The sequence below is a fragment of the Orcinus orca genome, chromosome X, assembly GCF_937001465.1.
Source record: "Orcinus orca chromosome X, mOrcOrc1.1, whole genome shotgun sequence".
Lineage (NCBI taxonomy): Eukaryota > Metazoa > Chordata > Mammalia > Artiodactyla > Delphinidae > Orcinus > Orcinus orca.
The window spans coordinates 20890176-20914186 of NC_064580.1; the positions used below are offsets into that span (position 1 = coordinate 20890176).

The window sequence follows — 24011 nt, forward strand, 5'->3', positions numbered from 1 at the left end:
GAGCAAGGGCTCTAGGCGTGCAGGCTTCAGTAGTTGTGACACGCGGGCTCAGTAGTTGTGGCTCATGGGCTGTAGAGCACAGGCTCAGTAGTTGTGGTGCACAGGCTTAGTTGTTCCGCGGCATGTGGGATCTTCCTGGACCAGGGCTCGAGCCTGTGTCCCCTGCATTGGCAGGTGGATTCTTAACTACTGCGCCATCAGGGAAGTCCCTATTTACTCTTTAAAAAAAACAAACAAAACAGCTATATGTGAGATATAGTTCACATACTCTACAATTCACCCATTTAAAATGTAATTCAGTGGTTTTTTTAGTATATTCATAGAAATGTGCAACCATCATCACGGTAAATTTTAGAACGTTTAAATCATCTCAAAAAGCCCCATACTCTTTAGCTATCACCCACCCACTCTCATTCCCTTGTTCTTCAACTCTCTAGCCCTAATAACTGCTAATCTCCTTTCTGTCGCTATAGATTTTTCTATTCTGGACTCTCACGTGAATGGAGTTAGGTGCGGTCTTTTGTGTCTGGCTTCTTTCACTTAGCATAATGTTTTTGAGATTCATCCATGTTGTAGCATGTGTCAGTACTTCATTACTCTTTTAAAAACTGCTTTATCGAGATGTAATTCACGTACCATACAATTCACCCATTTAGAGTGTACAATTCAGTGGTTTTTTAATATATTCATAGATATATGCAGTCATCACCACAGTAAATTTTAGAACCATTTCTTCACTTCGGAAAGAAACCCTGTACCCTCTAGCTATCATTCCCTCCCTCTGAAAGCCAGCCACCCCCCCACGGCACTAAACAACCACTAATCTACTTTCTGTTCTATAGATTTCCACAATCTAAACTTTCATATGACGAGAGTCATAATATGTGGACTTTTGTGACTGACTTCTTTCATTTAGCATGCTTTCAAGGTTCCTCCATGTTGTAGCATCCATCAGTAAGTACTTCATTACTCTTTATTGCTGAATAATATTCTGTCGTATGGATATACCACATTTTGTTTATTCATTCATCCGTTGATGGTCATTTGGTTTTCCATCTTTTGACTATCATGAATAATGTTGCTATAAACATTTGTATGCAAGTTTTTGTGTAGACATACGTTTTTGTTTCTCTTCAGTATATAGCTAGGTATGGAATTACCGAGTCAAATGATAACTGTATTGAATCATTTGAAGAGCTGCCAGGCTGTGTTCTAAAGTGGTTGCACCATTTTGTATTCCTATCAGCAATGTGTGAGGGTTCTTATTTCACCACATCTTACCAAACTTGTTATTATGACCTTTTTTCTCCTTTGGCTATATTCTTTTTATTTTACATTATTTACTCTGCAACAGTTTTTGTTTTAAACTAAAGTCCATGGTTTATGTTACGATTCATTCTTTGTGTTATACATTCTATGGGTTTTGACAATTGTAAAATTACATATATCTGCCATTACGCAATCATACAGAATAGTTTTACTGCCCTAAAAATCCCCTTGCTCCGCTACTCATATCCTTTCCGTCCCCTCCATCCCTTGGCAACCACTGATGTTTATACACTCTCCATAGTTTGCCTTTTCCAGAATGTCATAGTTGGAATTCTACAGTATGTAGCCTCTTCAGGTTAGCATCTTTCACTTCAGCAATCTGCATTGAAAGTTCCTCCACGTCATCTTGGCTTGATAGCTTATTTCTTTTTATCACTGAATAATGTTCCATTATGTGAATGAACCACTGTTTGTTTATCCATTCATCTACTGAAGGACATCTTGATTGCTTCCACATTTTGGCAATTGTGAATAAAGCTGCTATAAACATTCATGTGCAAATTTTTTGTGTGGACATAAGTTTTCAGTTCATTTGGGTAAATACCAAGGAGAGTGATTGCTGGATCACTGTTTAGTTTTGTATGAAACTGCCAAACTATCTTCCAAAGCGACTGTACGTTTTGCTTTCTCACCTGCAATGATGAGTTCCTTTTGCTTCTCGTGGCTTTTTGATTCTAGCCATCCTAGTGGGTATGAAGTGGTATCCCTTTATCATTTTGATTTGCATTCCCTGATGGCTAATGCTGTTGAACTTTTTTTTTCATTTTATTCTTTATTGAGGTAACATTGGTTTATAACATTGTATGAGTTTCATGTGTACATTATATTTTGACTTCTGTATACACTATGATGTGCTCATCACCAAAAATTTCGTTTCCTTTCATCACCATACAGTTGACCCCCTTTACCCATTTCGCCCTTACCCCCTTCCCCTCTGGTAACCACTCTTCTGTTCTCTGTATCTTTGTGTTTGTTTTTGTTTGGTTTATTCATTTTTTAGGGTTTTTTTTTGTTTTTTATATTCCACATATGAGTGAAATCATACAGTATTTGTCTTTCTCCATCTGACTTATTTCAGTTTACATAATACCCTCAAGGTCCATCCATGCTGTTGCACATAGCAAGATTTCATCTTTTTTTTATGGCTCAGTAGTATTCCGTTGTATTTATATGGGTGTATACATGTATATATCACATCTTATTTATCCATTTGTCCATTGATGAGCACTTAGGTTGTTTCCATATCTTGGCTCTTGTAAATAATGCTGTGATGAACATAGGGGTTCATATATCTTTTCAAATTAGTGTTTTTGTATTCTTTGGATAAATACCCAGAAGTGGGACAGATAGATCATGTGATAGTTCTATTCTTAATTCTTTGAGCAATCTCCATACTGTTCTCCATAGTGGCGGCACCAATTTACATTCTTACCAACAGTATATGAGGGCTCCCTTTTCTCCACATCTTTGCCAACACTTGTTGTTTCTGGCCTTTTTGATAGTTGCCGTTCTGACAGGTGTGAGGTGATATCTCACTGTAGTTTTAATTTGCATTTGTCTAATAATTAGCGATGTTGAACATCTTTTCATGTGCCTGTTGGCCATCTGTATGTGTTCTTTGGAAAAATGTCTATTCAGCTCCTCCGCCCATTTTTTTTTTTTTTTTTTTGTGGTACGCGGGCCTCTCACTGTTGTGGCCTCTCCCATTGCGGAGCACAGGCTCCGGACGCGCAGACTCAGCAGCCATGGCTCACGGGCCCAGCCGCTCCACGGCATGTGGGATCTTCCCGGACCGGGGCATGAACCCGTGTCCCCTGCATCGGCAGGCGGACTCTCAACCACTGCGCCACCAGGGAAGCCCTGACCATTTTTTAATGGGGTCGTTTGTTGTTGAGTTGTATGTGTTCTTTCTATAGTTTGAATATTAACTCCTTATTGGATATATGAATTGAAACTATCTGCTCTCATTGGTAGGTTGTCTTTTCATTTTGCTGATGGTTTCCTTTGTTACTCAGAAGCTTTTGAGTTTCCTATAGTCCCATTTGTTTATTTTGAACATCCTTTCATTTGTTTATTGGTCATTTGTATATCTTCCTTGGAGAAATGTCTATTCAAATCCTTTGCTCATTTAAAAATTGGATTGTCTTTAGAACAACCGTATGGACACCAAGCGGGGAAACTGGCGGGGGTGGGGGTGGGGGTGTGATGAATTGGGAGATTGGGATTGACATGTATACACTAATATGTATAAAATAGATAACTAATAAGAACCTGCTGTATAAAAAATAAATAAATAAGATAAAAAAACAAATTGGATTGTCTTTATTGTGTTGTAATAGTTCTTTATGTAGTCTGGATACAAATCTCTTAACAGATTTATGATTTGCAGATATGTTCTCCAATTCTTTGGGTTTTCTTTGCATTTTCTTTTTCTTTTTTATTTATTTTTTCTTTTCTATTTATTTATTTCTGTGGGGGGGCCACGCTGTGCAGCATGCAGGATCTTAGTTCCCCGACCAGGGATTGAACCCGTGCCCCCTGCAGTGGAAGCACGAAGTCTTAACCACTGGATTGCCAGGGAAGTCCCCTTTCTTTGCATTTTCTTGGTGGTGTCCTTTGAAACACAAAAGTTTTTCATTTTGATGAAGTCCAATTTATCTATATTTTCTTTTGTGGCTCATGGTTTTGGTGTCATATCTAAGAATCCTTTGCCAAACCATGATTTATTGTTAAACCCATGAGTTCTTTTCTTTTTTTTAATATTTATTTATTGAGGCTGTGCTGGGTCTTAGTTGCGGCACGCAGGATCTTCATTGTGGCATGCGGACTCTTACTTGTGGCATGCATGGGGGATCTAGTTCCCTGACCAGGGATCGAACCTGGGCCCCCTGCATTGGGAGCTCAGAGTCTTACCCACTGGACCACCAGGGAAGTCCCCCATGAGTTCTGTAGTACCATTTTAGTGTTCTAAACAATTTTTTCAGCTTTATTGTGGTATAATTGGCTAAACGTTTTTTAAATTTCTTTTTATAGTTCTTCTCCACCAGAGAGTAAGGTCTGTTTAATTTTTTAAAATAAATTATTTATATTTTTTGCTGCGTTGGGCCTTCGTTGCTGCGCACAGGCTTTCTCTAGTTGGCGGCGAGTGGGGGCTACTCTTCGTTGCAGTGCATGGGCTTCTCACCATGGTGGCCTCTCGTTGCAGAGCATGGGCTCTAGGTGCATGGGCTTCAGTAGTTGTGGCATGCGGGCTCAGTAGTTGTGGCTCGCAGGCTCTAGAGCACAGGCTCAGTAGTTGTGGCGCACAGGCTTAGTTGTTCCGCAGCATGTGGGATCTTCCCGGATCAGGGCTTAAACCCATGTCCCCAGCATTGGCAGGCAGATTCTTAACCACTGCTCCACCAGGGAAGTCCGAGGTCTGTTTAATATTGATTCTTTGAAATTTGTTGAGACCTCAATTGTCACTTATATCTGGTCATTTTTTATAAATGCTCTATATGTAATAGAGAAGAATGAACAAAACTTTTTTGTTGGTGAGTTTATCTTGTGGGTTTGCTGATCTTTATATATTTGTCTTCAAATTTGGGGAATTTTCAGCCATTATTTCTTCAAATATTTTTCCTGTGCTAATCTCTTTCTGCTCTCCTGGGACTCCAGTGGTACAAATGGTAGACCTTTTGATATTTTTTTCACAGACCTGAAGTTCTGCTAAATTTCTTCCATTTTTTTTCTTTCCATTTTTTAGATTGGATAATTTCTATTGATCTATCTTCAAGCTCACTAACTCCTCTGTCATCTGTAATGGTTAATTTTGTGTGTCAACTTGGCTAGGTTATGGTACCCAGTGTTTGGTCAAAAACTGGTTTAGATATTCCTGTGAAGATATTTTAAAATATGTGATTAACATTTAATAAGAAGACTTTGAATAAAGCAGATTTTCTCTATAATTGTGGGTGGGTCTTATCTAATCAGTTGAAGGCCTCAAGAGAAAAGACGGACCTTTCTTGAGGAAGAATTCTGCTTCCAGACTGCTTTTGGACTCAAGACTGCAACATCAATTTTTCCCTGGGTCTCCCCCCTGCTCTCCTGCCCTGAAGATTTTGGATTTGTCAGCCCCCACTATTGCCTTAAGCCAGTTCCTTAAAATCAGTCAATCAAACCCTCTCTCTGTCTCACTCTCCATATATATATTCTCTTTATCACTGATGTTTTGCAGTTTGACTCCAATGTATCAAAAAAATGTACCCACAAGCTTCCAAAATGATCCCTAGAGGGCAGTGTTGTCCCCATTGAGCCCATAGCACTTTTGAGACAATTGTCTCTTTTGACTGAGGTTGCTTTTTGACCAGAGACTGGCTGGGTTGTAAGATCTGGGCTGTAGATCTCCAGTTTCTCATGGTCTCAAAGGCTAGACTAATCCCCTTTTTATAGACAAAATGACATGGATTCCAAAATTTTAAAGTAGGGGATGTACCTGCAATCCACATAATCCTCATTTTATATAAACATAATTCACTAGATGAGCTCAGTAGAAGTAGATATGTGATATATATATATATACATATATATAATGAGGATTTTATACATATATATTTTATATATATGTATTACACATTTACTTCTATTGAGCTCATCCAGTGAATTTTTAATTTTGTATATTGTATTTTTATCATCTAAAATTTCCATTTGGTTAGTTTTTATAGTTTCTTTTTACTCTGCTGAGAACTACCTTTTCATTTATTTGAACAGTGTGTTTACCTCACAGAGCATACTTATAACAGCTTTAAAGTCTTTGTTAATTTCAACATCTGCATCATTTTGGATTTGGCATCTGTTGAACGTGTTTTCCCTTGGGAATTAGTCACATTTTCTTAATTCTTTGTATGTCAAGTAATTTTGGATTGTATACTGGATATTTTGAACCTAAAATAAGAATCTGGGTCCTGTTAAAGTCCTCTGATGGATGAGATTTTTTTTTAAAGCAGGCAATCAACCTAGTTAGGTTCAGTCTACAAGTTCTTGCTTACCTTCTGTGTGTAGTGGTCCCAGTGTCAGTTCAGTTTTCAAAGCCATTGCGCTAATACTTGGGGCTTATCCTACATATGCGCTCCTCAAGGGTTAGTTTGAGTGGTGTTTCATGTAATAGCTCAGTTCTCAAAGTCTTTGCTATGTTGCTTTGGGTCTGCCCCATGCATGCTCAGCTCAGAGGTGAGCCTGGAATTTCTGCTGGTTCATACACAGAATTAATGGATTCCCTTCTCCAGCTGACTCTGTGATTCTTTCTACACTTTCCAGCTTTCGGGGGCACATTTTCTCAGACCTCTGGCCAGAAGTATGGGGTTCCTTGGAGTTTTTCTCCTTGTACTGCCTACAGCAGCTCTGCTAGAGACTCCTCTGATCAGTGCTGGGATAGAATGTAGATAAAAATTCGGTAAATCACCCCTGTATGAGTCACTTCTTCCAAGTTTTGACTTCCCTTCTCAATTCACCTCCTTTGCTTACTTTTCAGGATTCTCAAGTAGTTGCTTTTGGTGTTCTGTTTTTTTCCCAGAGATTTTAGTTGTTTGAAGTGGGAGAGATAGACTGTAGTGGGCTTACTCTATCTTGACTGCCAGCAGAAATCAGTACATCCACAGTATTTCTTTTAGTGAGAGTCTGTGAGTGGTAAATTACTTCTTTGTATGTCTGTAAATATCTCTATTTTGCCTTTACTCTACAATGGTAATTTACCTAGGTATAAAATCCTATGTTGCGGGCTTCCCTGGTGGCGCAGTGGTTGAGAGTCCGCCTGCCGATGCAGGGACACGGGTTCGTGCCTCGGTCCGGGAAAATCCCACATGCTGCGGAGTGGCTGGGCCCGTGAGCCATGGCCGCTGAGCCTGCGCGTCCGGAGCCTGTGCTCCGCAACGGGAGAGGCCACAGCAGTGAGAGGCCCGCGTACCGCAAAAAAAAAAAAAAAATCCTATGTTGCTAATAATTTCCATTTTCACTTTGAAAATATCATTCCACTGTCTTCTGGTATCAGTTGATGGTTGATGCAAAGTCTGCTGATATTCTGATTTTCATTTCTTAGTGGTAATGCCTTTTTTCTCTTGTGGCTTTCAAGATTCCCTTTATCAAAGAAAAAGTACCCACAAACTTCTAAAATTCTCCCTAGAGGGCAGTATTGTCCCTGTTGAGCCCATAGCACTTTTGAGAAAATTGTCTCTTGACTGAGGTTGTTTGACCATAGACTGGCTGGGTTGTGAGATCTGGGCTGTAGATCTCCAGTTTCTCATGGTCTCAAAGGCTAGACTAATTCCCTTTTTATAGACAATATAACATGGATTCCAAAATTTCAAAGTAGGGGTTGTATCTGCAGACCACATAATCCTCATTTCTGTGTTTATAGCCTATTAATCCCTATTTCTTTCACTGATTCATGGAAATCTGCAGCTTTCACTTAAGATTTTGGCTAGCTTCCTTCAGTCCTTAATTGCTTTGTATTTCTTTATTCCATTTAAGGTATTTAAATATATTTCAGAGTAACTTAAAGCCACCTAAGGCCATCTCATTGTATCATTTGCCTCCCTTCCCCCAATTATCCATTCATTTATTTAACATTAATTGAGTTAATATGCCAGTTTCTATACTAGACCAAGGGACAGAGCTAAATAAAACCCAGACCCTTTTCTCAGGGTTCCCTCAGCCTCTTCAATGCATTATTAATCCAGAGAGAAATTTCATGACGTAGAGCAGTGTTTTAAGGATGTGAAGCTGTGCCAGAAAAGTTTTTGATTTAAATAACTTAGGGACTTCCCTGGTGGTGCCGTGGTTAAGAATCCTCCTGCCAAGGCAGGGAACACAGGTTCAAGCCCTGGTCCGGGAAGATGCCACATGCCGCAGAGCAACTGAGCCTGTGCGCCGCAACTACTAAGCTGGCGCTCTAGAGCTTGCGAGCCACAACTACTGAGCCCACATGCCACAGTTGCTGAAGTCTGTGCGCCTAGAGCCCGTGCTCCCCAACAAGAGAAGCCACTGCAGAGAGAAACCTGCGCACCGCAACTAGAGAAAACCCGCTTGCAGCAATGAAGACCCAACACAACCATAAATTAATTTTTAAAAATAAAAGTGTATTAAATAACTTAATCTCTCTCTCTCTTTTTTTTTTTTTTTTTTTGGCGGTACGCGGGCTTCTCACTGTTGCAGCCTCTCCCGTTGCGGAGCACAGGCTCCGGACGCGCAGGCCCAGCGGCCATGGCTCACGGGCCCAGCCGCTCCACAGCATGTGGGATCTTCCCGGACCGGGGTACGAACCTGTGTCCCCTGCATCGGCAGGCGGACTCCCAACCACTGCACCACCAGGGAAGCCTAACTTAATCTCTTTCTTAGTGGGTGTGATAATTTTGGTCAGGAGAAACTTGTTCCTCAAGCTTCTATAAAGCCAGTCTTGCTACTTTCTATAAAATACATTACAGTAGGACTTCCCTGGTGGCGCAGTGGTTGAGAATCTGCCTGCCAATACAGGGGACACGAGTTCGAGCCCTGGTCTGGGAAGATCCCACACGCCGCGGAGTAACTAGGCCCATGAGCCACAACTACTGAGCCTGGGCGTCTGGAGCTTGTGCTCCACAAAAAGAGAGGCCGCGACAGTGAGAGGCCCACGCACCGCGATGAAGAGTGGCCCCCGCTCACCGTGACTAGAGAAGGCCCTCGCACAGAAACTAAGACCCAACACAGCCAAAAATAAATAAATAAATAAATAAAAATACATTACAGTAATATTTATTGATCCATGTGCAGGGTGGTTGTGAGATATTTTACAATATTTACTGTCAAGTCTCATTCAGCAGAGAAATTGTTACTGGAAATAGTACTTGTCGGAAATGTTGTTTTGTCAGGCTGAATTATTTGTTCTATAACATCTTGTGTTGAACCTGAAAGTATTAATAGACAAGTATTCAAAATGAATCTGAGTTTTTTCTTTCATCAGTATTAATAATACCATTTCAAGTGGACATTTGACAACATTTAATTGTTGAGCAGAAATAATAGAAATATAAATGTACTTGTATAATTTTGAAAATTAAATATTTGTTACCAAATATTCAAAAAAAAGGTTGTGGGGACTGCTCTGGCCGTCCAGTGGTTAAGACTCCGTGCTTCCACTGCAGGGGGCACGGGTTCAATCCCTGGTGGGGTAACTAAGATTCCTGCATGCCACGCGGCACAGCCAAAAAAAAAAATCAAAAAACAAAACAAAACAAAAACAAAGAAGTTGATGGTTTAGGTTAGGGACATCTTTATTCATCATAAGTGGTTGTTCAGAGCTTGGACTTTGAATTTCTGTTTAATATGCTAATTAAAAATATGAAGAATGAAAGTGTATTTAACTGTTAAAAATTTTTTTTGAAGCATAGATGTGCCTTGTTTGGGGAAATAGATACTGTTAGTGAGAGGCAAATAATTTGTATGATAATTTTGCCTAAATCAAATTTCTGTTAATTGAATGCTATTCCAAAAATTTATTAGAGAAACTTATACATGAACAAATTTGTTTTAAACCATGAAGTACTATATTAACAGGAAATATTACAGTTTGTAATAACAATTTAAAGGAATCCTAGGGCTAAAAGTATTATGAAGTGATTTCATAGACTTAGTTTACTTAAATGAGCAAGGCCATAGAGAAAAAAATATGAATGAATAAATGTTCCCATTCAAAGAGAGGAAGAATGGAAAAATAGAAAGGAGAGGAGATCCCTCATTTTCAGTTTTTCATTCACAATTTGGTGTGCAGTCCTCCAGGGGATAGAACCAGTAGTTCCATTATTGGTAAAAATATTAGGATAAAATCCAAGAAATTGAAAACATTGTAATATTAAAATGGAACTGAAAATATTCATGTAAATCCATCATTAAATACCATACTAGTTATCTATTGCTACATAGTAATATTTCCACACACTTAGAGGCTTAACACAAGACATTTATTATATCACACTTTCTGTGGGTCAGATGTCTGGGCATAGCTTAACTAGACGCTCTGCTTCAGGGACTAACAAAGCTTCAGTCGAGGTGTTAGTCGAGGTGTCAGCCGAGGCTGGTCACATCTGCTTCCAAGCTCACATGGTTGTTGGCAGGTTTATTCATTCCTTGCAGGCTGCTGAACTGAAGGCCTCAGTTTCTTGCTGGCTGTCAGCCAGAGGCTGCTCTTAGTTCCTTGCCAAGTGGCCTTCTCCATAGGCAGCTTACAACATGGAAGTTGTCTTCTTTAAAACCAGCAAGGGAGATAGTCTCCTTGTAAGGCTGCCATTAATCATACATACTATAATCATATATATTTGTGTGTGTGTGTGTGTGTGTATGTGTGTGTGGAATCATATGCATCCTGTCACCTTTGGCATATACTACTGACTAGAAGAAAGTCATAGTTCTTCCCACTTTCAGGAGGAGGGGAACACACAAAAGTATGAACACCAGAAGACAGGGCTTATGGGGGCCACCCTGAAGTCTGTCTGCCACAATATGTGTGTTTTTTTTAGCTCTGTCCATTGAAGTGACCTAAAAGCAACGTCACCTCAGTAATAACGAACACCCCCTCGTGCTCAGGTTGTGGCCTCTGAAAAGCCATTCTGCCTTAAAGGGAAGCTGGGTGCTTTTGGAGAAATAGTTTATTCCAGGGCTGGGACATGGAAAGTACAAGGAAAGCTAGGGACATTTTGTTGTGCTAGAAATCCATAAAGTTCTTGAAGATCAATGGGGTTATGTTCCACTGGCCACAGCCATGACATTTAGAACATTATAAAGACTAATGGTGGCAATTAATTGAAATAAACAGATTCTATGAAAACCCGTGATTTGATAATGATGTTCAAAATAGAGAAAGTCTGAAAAATTTTATTTGTCACCATTTGAGGCAGCTATTAAATCAACTACTTACTATGAAAATTGGTAGTTAATAGTGAACAAGTAAGCATTTTATCCTGCCTTTTCAGTGGAATCTGTGTTTCAGGTAACCAAATATCCGCAGTTGATGAGGGAAGGTCTACTTCACAGAAGAATGCCAATTAGTAAGTGTAGACAAGATGATAGATTTTGAAAAACATCACAAACTTTAAAGAAATTATCAGGATCACTATCATCATCATCATGGTTATCAGCTGGTGTTAAAATGAATGGATGGCACTGGATGTTTTTAAAATGCAAAAGGAAAATGGTCACTTCCTAGTTTCAGGGCAAAAATATAATTGTAAAATGGAGGGATTAAGCAGTCATCACTTTAACTGAGTAATCAATCTTAAGATTATTAATGGATTAACTATATATTATGTGTTTCCCCTAATGCAATTCAATATGAATACCCATCGCCTATAAAATATTCTAGCCAAAAATGTTTAATAAGACTGTTACAGAAAATAACAAATAGAAGAAGAAACTAAATAGCACCAAGAGGTAGCAACTAAACAAACCCAGAAGGTGGTATGTCCTCAGAACAACTGTAGGACCATCTCTCTAATAGTCAACACTATAACGAAAGGTACCTAATAATTATATGCTATGGGTGGTCCTTGAACAGATCATGATTGGAGCAAACAACTGATAAGGACATTTTTGTGTTATTTGGGAAATTTTTAATATAGTCTAGGTATTTGATGAAATGGAAAGACGGAGTTTGTTGACTTAAAAAAAGCAGGTTATAAAATAGCATGGACACTGTGATCCATTCTTGTAAAAAATACATACACACACACATAATAGTATAGGAAAAGATCTCGAAGTACAGGTACTGAGGTGTTAACAATGGTGGACCTCTGTTTTGGTTGGCGGGGGAGGGGGTTGTTTATGAACATCCTATTGTTGCTGAAACAAATTACCACAGATTAGTAGCTTAAAACAATACAAATTTATTCTCTCACAGGTTTGGAGGCCAGAAGTATAAAATGAGTCTTATGGGACTAAAATCAAGGTGTCTGCGAGGCTGGTTCCTTTTGGAGTCTCAAGGGGAGAATCCATTCCTTGCCTCTTCCAGCTTCTAGAGGCTCCTAGCATTCCTTGGCTCTGACTGCACATCACTCAGTATCTGTTTCGATCACCACATCACCTTCTCTGCCTTCTGATCCTCCTGCTTCCCTTTTATAAGAACCCCTGTGATTACATTGGGCCCACATGGATCATCCAGGATCATCTCTCCATCAAGATCCTTCACTTAGGGACTTCCCTGGTGGCACTCAGTGCAGGGGACCCGGGTTTGATCCCTGGTCAGGGAAATAGATCCCACATGCATGCTGCAACTAAGAGTTTGCATGCCACAACTAAGGAGCCCACGAGCCACAACTAAGGAGCCCATCTGCTGCAACTAAGATCTGGTGCAACCAAATAATAAATAAATACATAAATAATAATAAAAGATCGGGACTTCCCTGGTGGTGCAGTGGTTAAGAATCCGTCTGCCAATGCAGGGGACACAGGTTCGATCCCTGGACCGGGAAGATCCCACATGCCACGGAACAACTAAGCCCGTGTGCCACAACTACTGAACCTGTGCTCTAGAGCACGCAAGCCACAACTACTGAGCCTGCGTGCCACAACTACTGAAACCCGTGCACCCTAGAGCCCACGCACTGCAACTACTGAGCCAGCATGTTGCAACTACTGCAGCCTGCATGTCTAGAGCCCATGTTCTGCAACAAGAGAAGCCACCACAATGAGAAGCCCGCACACTGGGCTGCACACAACACAACCAAAAAGAAATAAATAAAATAAATTTATTTTTAAAAATTTTATAAAAAGATCCTTCACTTAATCACATCTTTAAAGATTTATTGGAGGTATGAACCAAGATGGCAGAGTACAAGGACATGCTCTCACTCCCTCTTGTGAGAACACCAGAATCACAGCTAGCTGCTGGACAATCATCAACAGGAAGACACTGGAACTCACCAAAAATGTACCCCACATCCAAAGACAAAGGAGAAGCCACAATGAGACAGTAGGAGGGCGCAATCACAGTAAAACCAAATCCCATAACTGCTGGGTGCGTGACTCACAGACTGGAGAACACTTATAGAAGTCCACCCACTGGAGTCCACCCACCGGAGTGGACACAATAGAAGTCCACCCACTGGAGTGAAAGTTCTGAGCCCCACATCAGGCTTCCCAACCTGGGGGTCCAGCAACGGGAGGAGGAATTCCTAGACAATCAGACTTTGAAGGCTAGTGGGATTTGATTGCAGGACTTGGACAGGACTGGGGAAAACAGAGACTCCACTCTCGGAGGGCACACACAAAGTAGTGTGCGCACTGGGACCCAGGGGAAGGAGGAGTGACCCCAGGGGAGACTGAACTAGACCTACCTGCTAGTGTTGAAGGGTCTCCTGCAGAGGTGGGGGGTGGCTGTGGCTCACCGTGGGGACAAGGACACTGGCAGCAGAAGTTCTGGGAAATACTCTGGGGCGTGAGCCCTCCCAGAGTCTGCCATTAGCCCCACCAAAGAGCACGGGTAGGCTCCAGTGTTGGGTCGCCTCAGGCCAAACAACCAACAGGGAGGGAACCCAGCCTCACCCATCAGCAGACAAGCGGATTAAAGTTTTACTGAGCTCTGCCCACCAGAGAAACCATCAGCTCTACCCACCACCAGTCCCTCCCATCAGGAAATTTACACAAGCCTCTTAGATAGCCTCATCCACCAGAGGGCAGACAGCAGAAGCAAGAAGAACTACAGTCTTGCAGCCTGTGGAACAAAAACCACATTCACAGAAAGATAGACAAGATGAAAAGGCAGAGAGCTATGTACCAGATGAAGGAACAAGATAAAACCCCAGAAAAACTAAGTGAGGTGGAGATAGGCGATCTTCCAGAAAAAGAATTCAGAATAATGATAGTGAAGATGATCCAGGACCTCGGAGAAAGAATGGAGGCAAAGATCGAGAAGATGCAAGAAATGTTTAACAAAGACCTAGAAGGATTAAAGAACAAACAAACAGAGATGAACAATACAATAACTGATATGAAAACTACACTAGAAGGAAGCAATAGCAGAATAACTGAGGCAGAAGAACGGATAAGTGACCTGGAAGACAGAATGGTGGAATTCACTGCTGCAGAACAGAAAAAAGAAAAAAGAATGAAAATAAATGAAGACAGCCTAAGAGGCCTCTGGGACAACGTTAAATAGAACAACATTCGCATTATAGGGGTCCCAGAAGGAGAAGAGAGAGAGAAAGGACCCGAGGAAATATTTGAAGAGATTATAGTCGAAAACTTCCCTAACATGGGAAAGGAAATAGCCACCCAAGTCCAGGAAGCTCAGCAAGTCCCATACAGGATAAACCCAAGGAGAAACACGCCGAGACATGTAGTAATCAAATTGGCAAAAATTAAAGACAAAGAAAAATTATTGAAAGCAGCAAGGGAAAAACGACAAATAACATACAAGGGAACTCCCATAAGGTTAACAGCTGATTTCTCATCAGAAACACTACAAGCCAGAAGGGAGTGGCATGATATACTTAAAGTGATGAAAGGGAAGAACCTACAACCAAGATTACTCTACCCAGCAAGGATCTCATTCAGATTCGATGGAGAAATCAAAAGCTTTAGAGACAAGCAAAAGCTAAGAGAATTCAGCACCACCAAACTAGCTCTACAACAAATGCTAAAGGAACTGCTCTAAGTGGTAAACACAAGAGAAGAAAAGGACCTACAAAAACAAACCCATAACAAATAAGAAAATGGTCATAGGAACATACATTTCGATAATTACCTTAAACGTGAATGGATTAAATGCTCCGACCAAAAGACACAGGCTTGCTGAATGGATACAAAAGCAAGACCCATATATATGCTGTCTGCAAGAGACCCACTTCAGACCTAGGAACACATACAGACTGAAAGTGAGGGGATGGAAAAAGATATTCCGTGCAAATGGAAATCAGAAGAAAGCTGGAGTAGCAATACTCATATCAGATAAAATAAACCTTAAAATAAAGAATGTTACAAGAACAAGGAAGGACACTACATAATGATCGAGGAATCAATCCAAGAAGAAGATATAACAATTATAAATATATATGCACCCAACATAGGAGCACCTCAATACATAAGACAACTGCTAACAGCTATAAAAGAGAAAATCGACAGTAACACAATAATAGTGGGGGACTTTAACACCTCACACCAATGGACAGATCATACAAAATGAAAATAAATAAGGAAACAGAAGCTTTAAATGACACAGTAGACCAGATAGATTTAATTGATATTTATAGGACATTCCATCCAAATACAGCAGATTACACTTTCTTCTCAAATATGCACGGAACATTCTCCAGGACAGATCACATCTTGGGTCACAAATCAAGCCTCAGTAAATTTAAGAAAACTGAAATCATATCAAGCATCTTTTCTGACCACAATGCTATGAGATTAGAAATGAATTACAGGGGAAAAAAACGTAAAGAACACAAGCACATGGAGGCTAAACAATATGTTACTAAATCACCAAGACATCACTGAGAAATCAAAGAGGAAACCAAAAAATACCAAGAGACCAATGACAATGAAAACACGATAATCCAAAACCTAGGAGATGCAGCAAAAGCAGTTCTAAGAAGGAAGTTTATAGCTTTACAAGCCTACCTCAAGAAACTAGAAAAATCTCAAATAAACAATCTAACCTTACACCTAAAGGAATTAGAGAAAGAAGAACAAACAAAACCCAAAGTTAGCAGAAGGAAAGAAATCATAACGATCAGAGCAGAAATAAATGAAATAGAAACAAAACAATACCAAAGATCAATAAAACTAAAAGCTGGTTCTTTAAGAAGATAAGCAAAATTGATAAACCATTAGCTAGACTCATCAAGAAAAAGAGGGAGAGGACTCAAATCAATAAAATTAGAAATGAAAAAGGAGAAGTTACAACAGACACCGCAGAAATACAAAGCATCCTAAGAGACTACTACAAGCAACTCTATGCCAATAAAATGGACAACCTGGAAGAAATGGACAAATTCTTAGAAAGGTATAATCTTCTAAGACTGAACCAGGAAGAAATAGAAAATATGAACAGACCAATCACAAGTAATGAAATTGAAACCGTGATTAAAAATCTTCCAACAAACAAAAGTCCAGGACCAGATGGCTTCACAGGTGAATTCTATCAAACATTTAGAGAAGAGCTAACACTCATCCCTCTCAAACTCTTCCAAAAAATTGCAGAGGAAGGAACACTCCCAAACTCTTTCTATGAGGCCACCATCACCCTGATACCAAAACCAGACAAATATACAAAAAAAGAAAATTATAGACCAATATCATTGATGAATATCGATGCAAAAATCCTCAACAAAATAATAGCAAACAGAATCCAACAACACATTAAAAGGATCATACACCATGATCAAGTGGGATTTATCCCAGGGATGCAAGGATTCTTCAATATACGCAAATCAATCAATGTGATATACCATATTAACAAATTGAAAAGGAAAAACCATATGATCATCTCAATAGATGCAGAAAAAGCTTGTGACAAAATTCAACACCCATTTATGACAAAAACTCTCCAGAAAATGGGCATAGAGGGAACCTACTTCAACATAATAAAGGCCATATACGACAAACCCACAGCAAACATCATTCTCAATGGTGAAAAACTGAAAACATTTCCTCTAACATCAGGAGCAAGACAAGGATGTCCACTCTCACCACTATTATTCAACATAGTTTTGGAAGTCCTAGCCACGGCAATTACAGAAGAAAAAGAAATAAAAGGAATACAAGTTGGAAAAGAAGAAGTAAAACTGTCACTTTTGCAGATGACATGATACTATACATAGAGAATCCTAAAGATGCCACCAGAAAACTACTAGAGCTAATCAGTGAATTTGGTAAAATTGCAGGATACAAAATTAATGCCCAGAAATCTCTTGCATTCCTATACACTAATGATGAAAAATCTGAAAGAGAAATTAAGGAAATACTCCCTTTTACCATTGCAACAAAAAGAATAAAATACCTAGGAATAAACCTACCTAGGGAGACAAAAGACCTGTATGCAGAAAACTATAAGACGCTGATGAAAGAAATCAAAGATGACACAGATGGAGAGATATACCATGTCCTTGGATTGGAAGAATCAATATTGTGAAAATGACTATACTACCCAAAGCAATCTACAGATTCAATACAATCCCTATCAAATTACTAATGGCACTTTTTATGGAACTAGAACAAAGAATCGTAAAATTTGTATGGAGACAAAAAAGGCCCCGAATAGCCAAAGCAGTCTTGAGGGAAAAAAACGGAGCTGGAGGAGTCAGACTCGTGACTTCAGACTATACTACAAAGCTACAGTAATCAAGACAGTATGGTACTGGCACAAAAACGGAAATATAGATCAATGGAATAGGATAGAAAGCCCAGAGATAAACCCATGCACCTATGGTCAACTAATCTATGACAAAGGAGGCAAGGGTATACAATGGAGGAAAGACAGTCTCTTCAATAGGTGGTGCTGGGAAAACTGGACAGCTACATGTAAAAGAGTGAAATTAGAACATCTCCTAACACCATACACAAAAATAAGCTCAAAATGGATTCAAGACCTAAATGTAAGACCGGACACTATGAAACTCTTAGAGGAAAACATAGGAAGAACCCTCTATGACATAAATCACAGCAAGATCTTTTTTGATCCACCTCCTAGAGTAATGGAAATAAAAACAAAAATAAACAAATGGGACCTAATGAAACTTAAAATCTTTTGCAAAGCAAAGGAAACCATAAACAAGATGAAAAGACAACCCTCAGAATGGGAGAAAATATTTGCAAACGAATCAACAGACAAAGGATTAATCTCCAAAATATATAAACAGCTCATGCAGCTCAATATTAAATAAACAAACAACCCAATCCAAAAATGGGCAGAAAACCTAAATAGACATTTCTCCAAAGAAGACCTACAGATGGCTAAGAAGCACATGAAAAGCTGCTCAACATCACTAATTATTAGAGAAATGCAAATGAAAACTACAAATGAGGTATCACCTCACACCAGTTAGAATGGGCGTCATCAGAAAATCTACAAACAATAAATGCTGGAGAGGGTGTGGAAAAAAGGGAACCCTCTTGCACTGTTGGTGGGAATCTAAATTGATACAGCCACTATGGAGAACAGTATGGAGGTTCCTTAAAAAACTGAAAATAGAATTACCATATGATCCAGCAATCCCACTACTGGCCATATACCCAGAGAAAACCATAATTCAAAAAGACACATGCACCCCAATGTTCATTGCAGCACTATTTACAATAGCCAGGTCATGGAAGCAACCTAAATGCCCATCGACAGACGAATGGGTAAAGAAGACGTGGTACATTTATACAGTGGAATATTAATCAGCCATAAAAAGGAACGAAATTGGGTCATTTGTTGAGACGTGGATGGATCTAGGGACTGTCATATAGAGTGAAGTAAGTCAGAAAGAGAAAAACAAATATCGTATATTAACGGATGTATGTGGAACCTAGAAAAACGGTGCAGATGAACCGGTTTGCAGGGCAGAATTTGAGACACAGATGTAGAGAACAAACATATGGACACCAGTAGGGAAAGCCACAGGGGGGTGGGGATGGTGGTGTGATGAATTGGGAGGTTTGGATTGAGATGTATACACTGATGTGTATAAAATTGATGACTAATAAGAACCTGCTGTATGAAAAATAAAATAAAATAAAAAGATAATTAATTAATTAATTATTTTATTTCTTTTTGGCTGTGTTGGGTCTTTGTTGTGGCACCCGAGATCTTCGTTGAGGCACGTGAGATCTTTCATTGTGGCTCGTGGGCTGTTCATTGTCGTGTGCGGGCTTCTCTCTAGTTGTGGTGTGTGGGCTCTGTAGTTGTGGTGCGTGGGTTCCAGAGCACATGGGCTCTGTAGTTTGCAGCACGCATGCTCTAGATGAGGCACAAGAGCTCAGTAGTTGTGGCGCGCGGGCTTAGTTGCCCTGCTGCATGTGGGAACTTAGTTCCCTGACCAGGGAGAGAGCACACGTCCCCTGCGTTGGGAGGTGGATTTTCTACCACTGGACCACCTGGGGATTCCCTAGTCACATCTTTAGAATCCCTTTTGCCATGTAAATGGTTCCAGGGATTAGGTCATGGACATCTTTGAGGGGGGCCATTATTCTGTCTACCACAGAATATTATGTTTTTACTTTTTATTTTTGTGTCTATTTTATAATTTTATATAATGTGTATGTGTTACCTAAAATGTGTAAGTTAAAACTAGAAAAATGTTATAGTTTAATTTCAAGTGACATGAAATGTGGTTATTTATAAACTTTACCTGGCTCCATGTGAAGCTTGAGCTTCGCATCCAGTTATTTTCTTACTTTTTTTTTTTTCTTTTCCGGTACGCGGGCCTCTCACTGTTGTGGCCTCTCCCATTGCGGAGCACAGGCTCCAGACGCGCAGGCCCAGCGGCCATGGTTCACGGGCCCAGCCGCTCCGCGGCATGTGGGATCTTCCCGGACCGGGGCACGAACCTGTGTCCCCTGCATCGGCAGGCGGACTCTCAACCACTGCGCCACCAGGGAAGCCCTTCTTACTTTTTATTTATATTAAATCATAAAATTCAAATTCACAGTATGTTGCTAGAAATGGCAGCAAGTGTTTGGTAGCTGGGTCAGAGACTTGTATATTGGATTGAACAAGGACCCATGAATTGAAAAGTCATTTCTTCCATTTATTGTCTCCCCCAGCCGCTAAGGGGATGAAGTGTCAGACTCAAATTCTGTAAGGATGAATGTTTCACCTTAGGAGAGGGTCTCACTGAGGGCAGTACCACCAAGGGTATGCTTTGAAAACACATGGGGCTATTTTGGTTGTTACAGTGATTGACAGGAATCCCCTGGCAGGAATCCCCTGGCAGGAATCTCCTGGCAGTTAGAGGGCAGGGGCCAAGAATATCATATGTCCTTCAATGCATGTGACATTCACAGGGATGAATTTTTCTACACCTTACATAATTTTTAAATGTTCCCCTAGCCAGTCGTGTGTATGAGAAACCTATCTGTGATTGTCTCAGCCTAAGCCTAACCTCATTTTACATATAAAGTCAAAGTACTTTTTTCTTTTTCTAAAATTTACTTTTAAAAATATGGGATGCTTCCACAAATGCGCATGTCATTCTGGTTCAGGGGCCATGCTAATCTTCTCTGTATAATTCCAATTTTAGTATATCGCTGCTGAAGCGAGCATAACTCAAAAGTATTTTCTGAACAGTTTTAGTATCCTGGAATTTTCCAGGAACGGAACTACTGTGTAAATTGAAAGGAGTGTGTGTTGTTTTGTTTGGAACGTTACCAAGAATGGTTTAATGTTTTAGAAAATCACACCAATGACATCAATGCCATTTATGGGCTGTGCTGGATATCTTCCATTTGCCCTTCGAGATTCACTCCACCCCTCTCTACCTCCCCTGGCCCTGGGAAGGGACTGTATCAACAGATTTCCTAGCCCTCTAGCTTCTGGGTGGGTTCACTCATTGGAAAGCATGGGCAGGAGATCTGGAAGGTAAAAGGAGAGTGAGGTATGCTACTTGAAATGACCGTCAAGAGCTAGGTGTTATCTGATCCATGGAAACATAAAGTTGGATGTGACAGCGGTATTCTGTTTGAAAATGATAACGTTATATATACGATTGAGTCCAAGCTAGTCAGAAGGCACAAGAAAAGTGCCTGAAGAGGTGTTTTAAACGCCTCCAGTACTTGTTCCTGCTGATTAACTTCTCACTTAATCCGCACTTATGGCTTCCTAGAGAGTTCTCTGTGACTGGTTAACAGTTTGCTGGAACCAGATAAAGGCAGAATGTAGCTGCATTCTAGCCTCTATTTTACCACTGAAAAATAGTGGTAGAAGAAAATATTCTAGGGACAAAACTTTGGGCAGTACGTCTTATTGTTCACTTCATGTGGAAGGAGAGATGGCCTCTCTTCTCTCTGGGCATAATATTATTGGGAGATACAATCTGACACAGCCCAGAGTGGCCCTGCTTGTTCTTGTTTTATATGGCAAGAATGCAAGGCCCCGACCACTTTACCTGGCTCATTTCTCAGGGCTGTGTTTGCAGGGAGCTGTCTTGAGGGATGAGGTGATATTTCCCTCTGGGATAAAGAGCAGGCTTGCTGTAAAAGATGTGAATTTCCCAAGGCCAATATCCTGCGGCTGTGATGCAGACATGCACTGTGTCCACCTGGCCCCTCTGCATGGCCCCCTGTTGGACCTGGGGATGTGGGGAACCCACAGAAATATGCTGACGGTGCTCATACTGCTTACTGTGCTGCTGGCACCCAGGAAATAGTAACAGGCTAACTTGTTAGCTTGTAAGTAGGAGAAAATCCCATACCCTGAGAAATATTTGTTACCCACTTTGAGGTTGGTTTTACAAGCCTTTTGCATATTACATGACTTGAACCTGATTTCACACTGAGGGGTGCAACTCAGAGTTCTTCCTCTGTAGTTTTGGTCCCTTAAGGAAAAATATTGCCACTTTTATGTTTGAATGCCTTATTTTTTTCTCTATTCAGGCAAAACTCCCCTGGCAGAAGTGTCACTGCATATCTGTTGGAAAAAACAGGTAAATTGTAATGATTTCATGAAACTATTTGACGAAGTTTCATAGCAAACAATACTAAGGACTAGGGGTGGGTAACATTACACGCTCCTATTCCAATTGTCTGTAATTCTATTTTGCCCCTTTCCTTTCCATAGTAAGTTTTAATCTTCTTAGAACTGTCCTTATTTCTCACACTTCTAAATAATGGAATTTCATCATTTAGTCTGAAAAACCACAGGCCCTTCCTAACTGCTGGTGTAAGAAATCCCAGCAACAGAATAAGAAGATGATATTCTGGTTTCTTAAAATGTCCTTGAAAATGTTATTTCTGACAAAGGGGACTTGTAAGCCATCTGGAACTGAGAACTTATGGCTTGTTCTGTGAATGTAACCTTGGCCTTAAAAAGCCTGTTAACTCTTTTTGTTTGTATTATTTAGTAATATGTTTCCCTGGTAATGATATTTAAATCGACATCTCCATGGCGTAAAAGCTATGAATCCCTATGATTTGTCTTTTTAATATTTATTTTGTTTATTTATTTTCCTTATGTTTTTGGCTGCGTCGGGTCTTAGTTGCTGCACACCGGATCTTTTTGTTACCACGCAGTCTCTTCGTTGCAGTGCGCGGTCTTCTCTCTAGTTGTGGCGTGCAGGTTTTCTCTCTCTAGTGGCGAACGGGCTCCAGGGCGCATGGGCTCTATAGTTTGCGACACGCGGGCTCTCCCATTGAGGCGTGCGACCTCAATAGTTGTGGCGTGTGGGCTTAGTTGCCCCGCGGCATGTGGGATCTTAGTTCTCCGGCCAGGGATCGAACCCACGTCCCTTGCGTTGGAAGGCGGATTCTTTACCACTGAACTACCAGGGAAGTCCCTTATGAGTTGTCTTTCATAGCCAAGTGAAATAAAAATTTATGTACACACAAAAACTTGTATGCAAATGTTTATAGCATCTTTATCAAAAACTGGAAACAACCAGATGTCCTTCAACAGGTGATTGGATAAACAAACTGGTACATGCATACAATGGAATACTAGTCAGTCATAAGAAGGAAAGATCTATTGATTCACTCAATAACATGAATGAATCATTTTTGTAAGCAGTAAAATATGCATAACTTAAGCATGGACGAATCTTAAATGCATTTTGCCAAGCGAAAGGAGCCAGACCCCAAAGACCCAGAAGTATTGTATGATTCTATTCATGTGGCTTTTTGAAAAAGGCAAGACTAAAGATATGTGTATTCGTTTCCTATTGCTGCTACAAAAAATTACCACAAGTTTATCCTCTTACAATTCTGGAGGCCAGAAATCTGAAATCAGTTTAACTAGGCTAAATAAAGTCAAGGTTGGGCTGGTTTCTTCTTGAACCTCTAGGGGAGAATTTATTTTCCATGCCTTTTCTAGCTTCTGGAGGCCACCTGTATTCCTTAGCTTGTGACTCCTTCCTCACATCATTCCAACCTCTTGCTTCCATCCTCATGTCTCGTACTACCTCCTTTGACTTTCTTGCTGCCCTCTTTAAGGACCCTTGTGATTACATTTAGGACCCACCTGGATAATCACATCTGCAAAATCCCCTTTGCCATATGATATAATATTCAACCCTTGTGGGGATTAGGACATGGCTAGCTTTCCATATCACTATTTAGTTTACAACAGGACTAGGAAAGCAGGTCAGTGGTTGCCAGGGATTGGGGGAGAGGGAAGGATTGAGTATGTAATGGGCTGCACAAGGGGTAGTGGATACATGACTCTACAATTGTCAAAACCTGTAGAATGGTACACCACCAAGCATGAACTTTACTGTATGCAAATTTTTAAAAGTCACTTTGGTCGTTAATGGTCTCAGAGTGTGACAAAATAATTTAATTGTGTTCAAAATGTATGACAACTTCACCAAAGAGGGTAGGGGGAAAAGTTGCTAAGAAACTGAAAAACAGTGTTTTCAAGCTCATAGGTACAGAGAACAGACTGGTGGCTCCCAGAGGCGAGGGGTGAGGAGTGGGTGAAATGGGTGAAGGGGGTCAAAAGGTATAAACTTCCAGTTACAAATAAACAAGTCACGGAGATATAATGTACA

At 40.3% G+C, this 24011-nt stretch overlaps 1 protein-coding gene and 1 non-coding gene across 2 annotated transcripts in view; both read right to left on the bottom strand.

Annotated features, from left to right (window-relative positions):
• KLHL15 (kelch like family member 15) overlaps positions 1-24011 on the bottom strand; it is a 475484-nt gene that overhangs the window by 86565 nt on the left and 364908 nt on the right. The gene's annotated exons all lie outside the window — the stretch shown is intronic.
• On the bottom strand, positions 20469-20574 carry LOC117197877 (U6 spliceosomal RNA). Its single transcript, XR_004478778.1, has one exon. It is a non-coding gene; the product is annotated as a U6 spliceosomal RNA (small nuclear RNA).